General features: G+C 33.9%; 1 long non-coding RNA gene across 1 annotated transcript in view; it reads right to left on the bottom strand.

The window, feature by feature from the left end:
* Positions 1-276: 276 nt before the first annotated feature.
* LOC141506657 (uncharacterized) overlaps positions 277-6,402 on the bottom strand; it is a 103,770-nt gene continuing 97,644 nt past the window's right edge. The window contains exon 3 of the long non-coding RNA XR_012473957.1: positions 277-1,430. This is a non-coding gene — a long non-coding RNA (uncharacterized LOC141506657). The remainder of the gene's footprint in view (positions 1,431-6,402) is intronic.

Below are 6,402 nucleotides of genomic sequence, written 5' to 3'. Positions count from 1 at the left end.
TATAAAATGTAAACTTTTGTTAAGTGTTCAGGGCATGGGGTTTTTGGAAGTGGTGAACACCTCACTATATTCTTAGTATGCCACAGTATACTGCACATAACTCAAAGCATTTCAAATTCTTATATGATGACAAAATATCTGTTACTAAAATCCTACTTAATTCCATTTTATTTGGCTAAGTAGAAGACAATATCATCTTGCAGTATTCCAGGGTATTTTTATGATAATCAATTCTCTTTTAATTTTTAAGAATAAATCTTTTAGAGACTTCTAGTTCAAACAAATTCAGAAACCTACAATATGTTGCTAGAAAGTAATGCTGTTCATCTAGTTATGTTTTATCTTGTTTCTCTTTTGTTAGCTAAATTTCATATTTCACTTTCAAAAATGAACTAATTGCAAAATTAAATAGTGGTTTCAACACATACTTGGGGATCATTTTATCCTTTGTATTTGTCCCCAGTACATGCATGCACTAGATAGTGTAATAGCAATAACTAATTTTTATGGTATTTGCTATATGCTCTGAACTATGCTATGTACTTTAGAATTATCCTATTTGATCCTCTCAATCACCCAGGAAAGTAGATGGTATTATTATTACCCTCATCTTAAAGATGAAGAAAAGTGATGTAAGCAGAGGTTTACATGACTTGTCCAGGCTCATACAGTTACTAAGTGTCTGAGACTGAATTTAAACCTAGGTCTTTCTAACTCTAGATTCACCACTGTATCCCCTACATCACCTAGTTGACCCAGTATCTGATAACTACTTCTTGTTTGATTCATTTGGTTTATTTATGGAATTTTTTTCATGAGTATTGATTTTTTTAAATGAGAAAATACATTTGAGAACATTTGAGAATTTTATATGAGAATACATATGGATTGAAATGATGTCAGAACTCCCAAATTCATCAAATTAGAAAAAAAATATACAAGCATGATGCAATAATGTAATATAAACAACTATGAAGATGTGGCACTTGGTGGAGATATCAATGGAAACATGTACAATGTTATTATTGAAAAATTTCCCTTTATATTTCTACACATCATTTTACTTGGGTTTCTTTACTCTAAAGGGAAAAAACCAATTCATGCTATGTTACAAACAATAGACTTAGAAAGAGCATGCTATAGGCTAGAGTGGTTTAAACCCAAGCTATGATGGAAAACAGCATATTATGTCATAATCAATAAAAAAAAGTTTATTAGTGTAAATGAGTTCAGAAGTGCAGTCAGAAATAATGGAGAAATTCAAAACTAGAATTTTCTTAGCATGGATAGGTTGGGCAAAAACTATGGAATGAGCAGTACAAGATACTGATAAATGAAAATTTATCTCACCTAAAAGTAAGACACCCACCAAACTAGTCATGCTTCCTTTTTGCTCATTTGTTGGCTTGGGCATTCAGATATTTTAGATACTGTAGGAAAAAGATAAAAGATTAAGATAAAAGATCATTCTCTTTTGCATTGCTTCTTTTTAAACTTTTAAATAATCAAGTCACGCCACTTTCATTACAATTTTATCTTGCAAATTAGAAGAGATAATTTGTAGGGTTCTTCTTACCAGAAGACAGCCTATTTAAATGGTCACTATAATTCCTTGAGTGGAGTTCCATGCACTGACTATTTTAGAGAGATATCGTCAGACATGACCCATGCACTATAGTTCTCAGGTAACATGTTAGACTAATGATCATGTAAGCCCCGAAACATTGAGAGAGAGAGAGAGAGAGAGAGAGAGAGAGAGAGAGAGAGTTATTTAGTGAAGTGACATAATTAATTTTATCTTGCAAATTAGAAGAGATAATTTGTAGGGTTCTTCTTACCAGAAGACAGCCTATTTAAATGGTCACTATAATTCCTTGAGTGGAGTTCCATGCACTGACTATTTTAGAGAGATATCGTCAGACATAACCCATGCACTATAGTTCTCAGGTAACATGTTAGACTAATGATCATGTAAGCCCCGAAACATTGAGAGAGAGAGAGAGAGAGAGAGAGAGAGAGAGAGAGAGAGAGAGAGAGAGTTATTTAGTGAAGTGACATAATTCACCGGAGCTATGTAGTTATTCAATACGATTATATTTAGAGACAGCTGTTCTCAGAAACCATCAGGCAGGATAAATTGGAAAGAATGTGTGGTCATGGGCTAGAAATAATGTATGATTGTGAGGCAAACAATTGATGATAGGGTCAAAGATGCCAAGAACACATGCTTTAAGGCAGAGGAGACAAGGGTTTTTGTCATTACAGAAAGGAGAGATAAGAAACCTGAAAGGATAGGTTTCATTCTGGGCAAGAAAACATTCTTGTAACCATTCTTGAGAGCAATCAAAATTGTTATGAGAAATGACTGTCGACCTAAACTGTCTCAAGGGTGTGATAACAATTTTGACTGCTAATAAGAAGTAGAATTCTGAGTAGAAAATTCTTTAGAATTATTTAGCACCAACAATGGATATTTGATATAACTTTCATTCTCCCTTTCATCAAAACCTCCTCTTTCCCCTTAGTTTAAATTTGTTCACCTTTTTTTCCCCCCATTTCCCTGTCTACCTATTGAGAATTTTTGTTGTCACCTTCATCACAGTGTCATAAAGGGTCAACTTTACCTGTTGAATGAAAGTCTAATTCTGTGATTGTGTTTTAAGGGAAAAAGGCTCCTCTGAGTAAAAACATTTTTTAACTATTCTGTGAGAAATTCTGAACCTAAGGATCATTAAAGTCAGAATATTCTGCTTTCTTGAAAGATTTGTGATTAACCAGAGTTATTTCTTACCTTGCAATATCTCAGCATAAAATTATGAGTTATTATATGCTGATTTTGATGAGGCACTTTTAGTTAGGTGGTATAATACATGTGGGGTTCTGTAAATCATGAAATACCTGGAGTCAGGAAGACATGAATTTAAATCCTCTGTTGGATTTTTAAAGGTTTTTCCTATATTTATAATATTTTTATAATAATCCCTTTTAGCATTTCGTGATCCTGGCTTCCACATGCTTCCTCAAACAAGAAATTCAATCTTTCCATTTCAAACATTTTCCTTGGTTATACCTGGAACACTCTTCTTTCTTATCTTCTTCATCTGATTTTCTTGATTTTCTTTAAGTCTCAGGTAAGTTGTTTTTTTTTTTTTAGGTTTTTGCAAGGCCAACGGGGTTAAGTGGCTTGCCCAAGGCCACGCAACTAGGTAATTATTAAGTGTCTGAGACCAGATTTGAACCCAGGTACTCCTGACTCCAGGGCCAGTGCTTTATCCATTACACCACCTAGCCGCCCCTCAGGTAAAGTTTTAATCTTCTGTAAGAAGTCTCTCACAGTCTACCTTAATTTCATGGACTTCCCTCCTTGAATATTTCTAGTTTATTCTATATCTATCTTGTTTGTATAGGGGCAGCTGCTTTATAGTGTAGTTGTCCCCAAAACTACCTGGTACTGGTTAAGAAATAAAGTAATGGATCAGTGGATTATGATAGGTTCAAAATAAACTGAAGTAAAAGACTACAGCAATTTACAATTTGACAAACCCAAAGACATCAGCTTCTGGGATAAGAACTCACAACTAGACAAAAATTGTTGGGAAAACTGGAAAATAGTATGGCAAAAACTAGGCATAGATCCACATCTCTTACTCTTTACCAAAATAAAAATCAAAATGGGTACAGAATTTAGACATAAAGAGCAATACCATAGATAAACTAATAGATCAAAAAAAATACTCTATCTGATCTTTGGAAAAGGAATGTATTTGTGACCAAACAAGAATTAGAGCATGCTATAAACTGCAAAATGAATGACTTTGACTATATTAAATTAAAAAGGTTTTACAATAATAAAATCATTGCTGTCAAAATTAGAAGGAAAGTAGAAAATTGGAAAACCATCTTCACAACCAAGAGTTCTGATAAAGGTCTCATTTCTGAAATATAAAGAGAATTTCATCAAATTTATAAGATGACAAGTCATTCCCCAATTGATAAATGGTCAAAGGATATGAACAGAGATTTCAAATGAAGAAATTAAATCTATATATAATCATATGAAAAAAATGTTCCAAATCACTATTGATTAGAGAAATGCAAATTAAAACAAAAATGAGGTATCATCTCACACCTATTAGATTAGCTCAGATAAGAAAAAAAGGGAAGATGATCAATGTTGAAGAGGTTATAGGAAGATTGGGACATTGATGCATTGCTGGTGGAGTTGTGAATGAATCCATCCTTATTTTGGAGAGCAATATGGAGCTATGCCCAAAGAGCAATAAAACTGTTCATTCCCTTTGACCCAGCAATTCAAATTCTAGATCTATATCCAAAAAAATTATAAAAAATGGGAAAAGTCCTACATGTTCCAAAATATTCACAGCAACTCTGTTTGTAGTGGTAAAGAATTGGAAATTGAGGGGATGCCCATCAATTGGGGAATGAATGGCTAAATGAGTTATGATACATGAACACTATGGAATACCATTGTTTTATAAGAAACCATAAATGATCAGACTCTAGAGAAGCATGGAATGGACTCTGATGCTGAGCAAAGGGAATAGAACCAAAAGAAGAATGTACACATCAATAACAACATTATGAGATGGCCAACCTTGAAGGAAGCAGCTCCTCTCAATAGTCCAGAGAGCTAGGACAACTGTATTTGACTGGGTATGGATTATGTTATCCCCAAGCAGAGGAAGAAAAACAAAACAAAACAAGAAGAAAAAAACCCAACCCTTCCAAATCTGATGAACACTCTATAAAAATTATGTCTTATGTATCTCTTTTCCTTAATCCTAATTCCTCATGCCCAAAATTACTAATTTATAAGCATGTTTAACAAAATATGTATGTAAAATGCTAACCTGACTATTCCTTGATGGGGGGGAGGTGGAGGGAAATTTTGTACTTTGAAAATACGCATGTGCTTATGGATGAAAATAAATAAATAAAATTTTAAAAATAACATGGAGAAAAAGATCTTTTGACTATTGTCTAGTTGCTAGAGAACATGGAACTGATTCCAGGTCCTTTTGAACCATATGCTCATATGCCAGAAGTCAAGATGATAGATGAATTACCTCAGGAGCCCTAGAATTGAATAAAAAGATTTAAGAGGGGGGCAGCTAGGTGGTGCAGTGGATAGAGCACCGACCCTGGAGTCAGGAGTACCTGAGTTCAAATCCAACCTCAGACGCTTAAGAATTACCTAGCTGTGTGGCTTTGGGCAAGCCACTTAACCCCACTGCCTTGCAAAAACCTAAAACAAAAAAGATTTAAGAAGACCATTTATAATACTTCCATGGGGGAATGTGGAAAACTTCAGGCTTGGTTGTGAGAGGGCAGGGAAAAAGGAAAAAAAGTTCCAGTATTCTTGGATTCCTCAAACTTGTTTCTTCCTGCCCCAAAGTACCACTGGCCAACATGTTCAGTTGCCCAATATTCAGTCTTTTCATATATGCCCTTTCACTTGCTACTTATTTCCAAATAAAGAACCAGCATACTAGAAATGTTTACTATTTACATTCCCAGAACTGTGAGGTCCTTGACAATAAGGTTTATATTTTTTAACTTTCTTTTGATCTCAGTGCTTAGTATAATACCTATAGTAGATGCTAGTAAATACTTGTTACATGATTGAAAGTTACTCATCCTTACTGTAGGGGAATCATTTAACCGCTTCAAGACTGAATTTTCTCATCTATTAAATAACCTAGGCACAGAATCATCATAAGAGAAAATGAAAAAAATATAGATAATGTTTTTTTTAAAACTTAAAAAGTTCTATGAATGGGAGTCATCATTTTTGGAATTATTATTGTTATTATGAACAACAAAAAATAATATTAATTTATTGCTATTCACTATCCTATATGGGAGAATAGGACCCTGAGGAAGTTGGATACAGAATGACTGTTTTGAAAGAGGTAGGAAACTGAGAAATTGAACATTCTGTTTCAGTGGTGAGGCAATCCAGTGATGGAGGGTACTAAGAAGTCTAGGAAAACCATGGGTATACACTGATGGGAAGTTTGAAGGGCATAAAAAGGCAATGTTTTACTTTACAATTTTGTCCAACATTATTGTTGATGCTATTTATATTTTCTGTGCTCCACAATGCTAGTAAATATGAAAGTATCACATACAAATAACATACACATATGTGTATGATACATCCACTTGTAAGAAAGAAGACTACCAAAATAATAAAGTAGTACTAAGATGTTTAATGAAGGTAAGGGAATTGTAATTTGGGGACAGCAAATAGTACCAGGATACTGGTGTACCAAAAAGGGGCAAAGGGGGTCAGGGTTAAATACATTTCAACCATTTCAACTAGGAAGGAGTCTTAGGGGAGGTATAGCTTCAAAAGTTGTTTGTAAATTATTTTGCATA

The sequence above is a fragment of the Macrotis lagotis genome, chromosome 1, assembly GCF_037893015.1.
Source record: "Macrotis lagotis isolate mMagLag1 chromosome 1, bilby.v1.9.chrom.fasta, whole genome shotgun sequence".
Taxonomy (NCBI): domain Eukaryota; kingdom Metazoa; phylum Chordata; class Mammalia; order Peramelemorphia; family Peramelidae; genus Macrotis; species Macrotis lagotis.
This window is presented reverse-complemented; position numbering and strand designations above follow the sequence as displayed.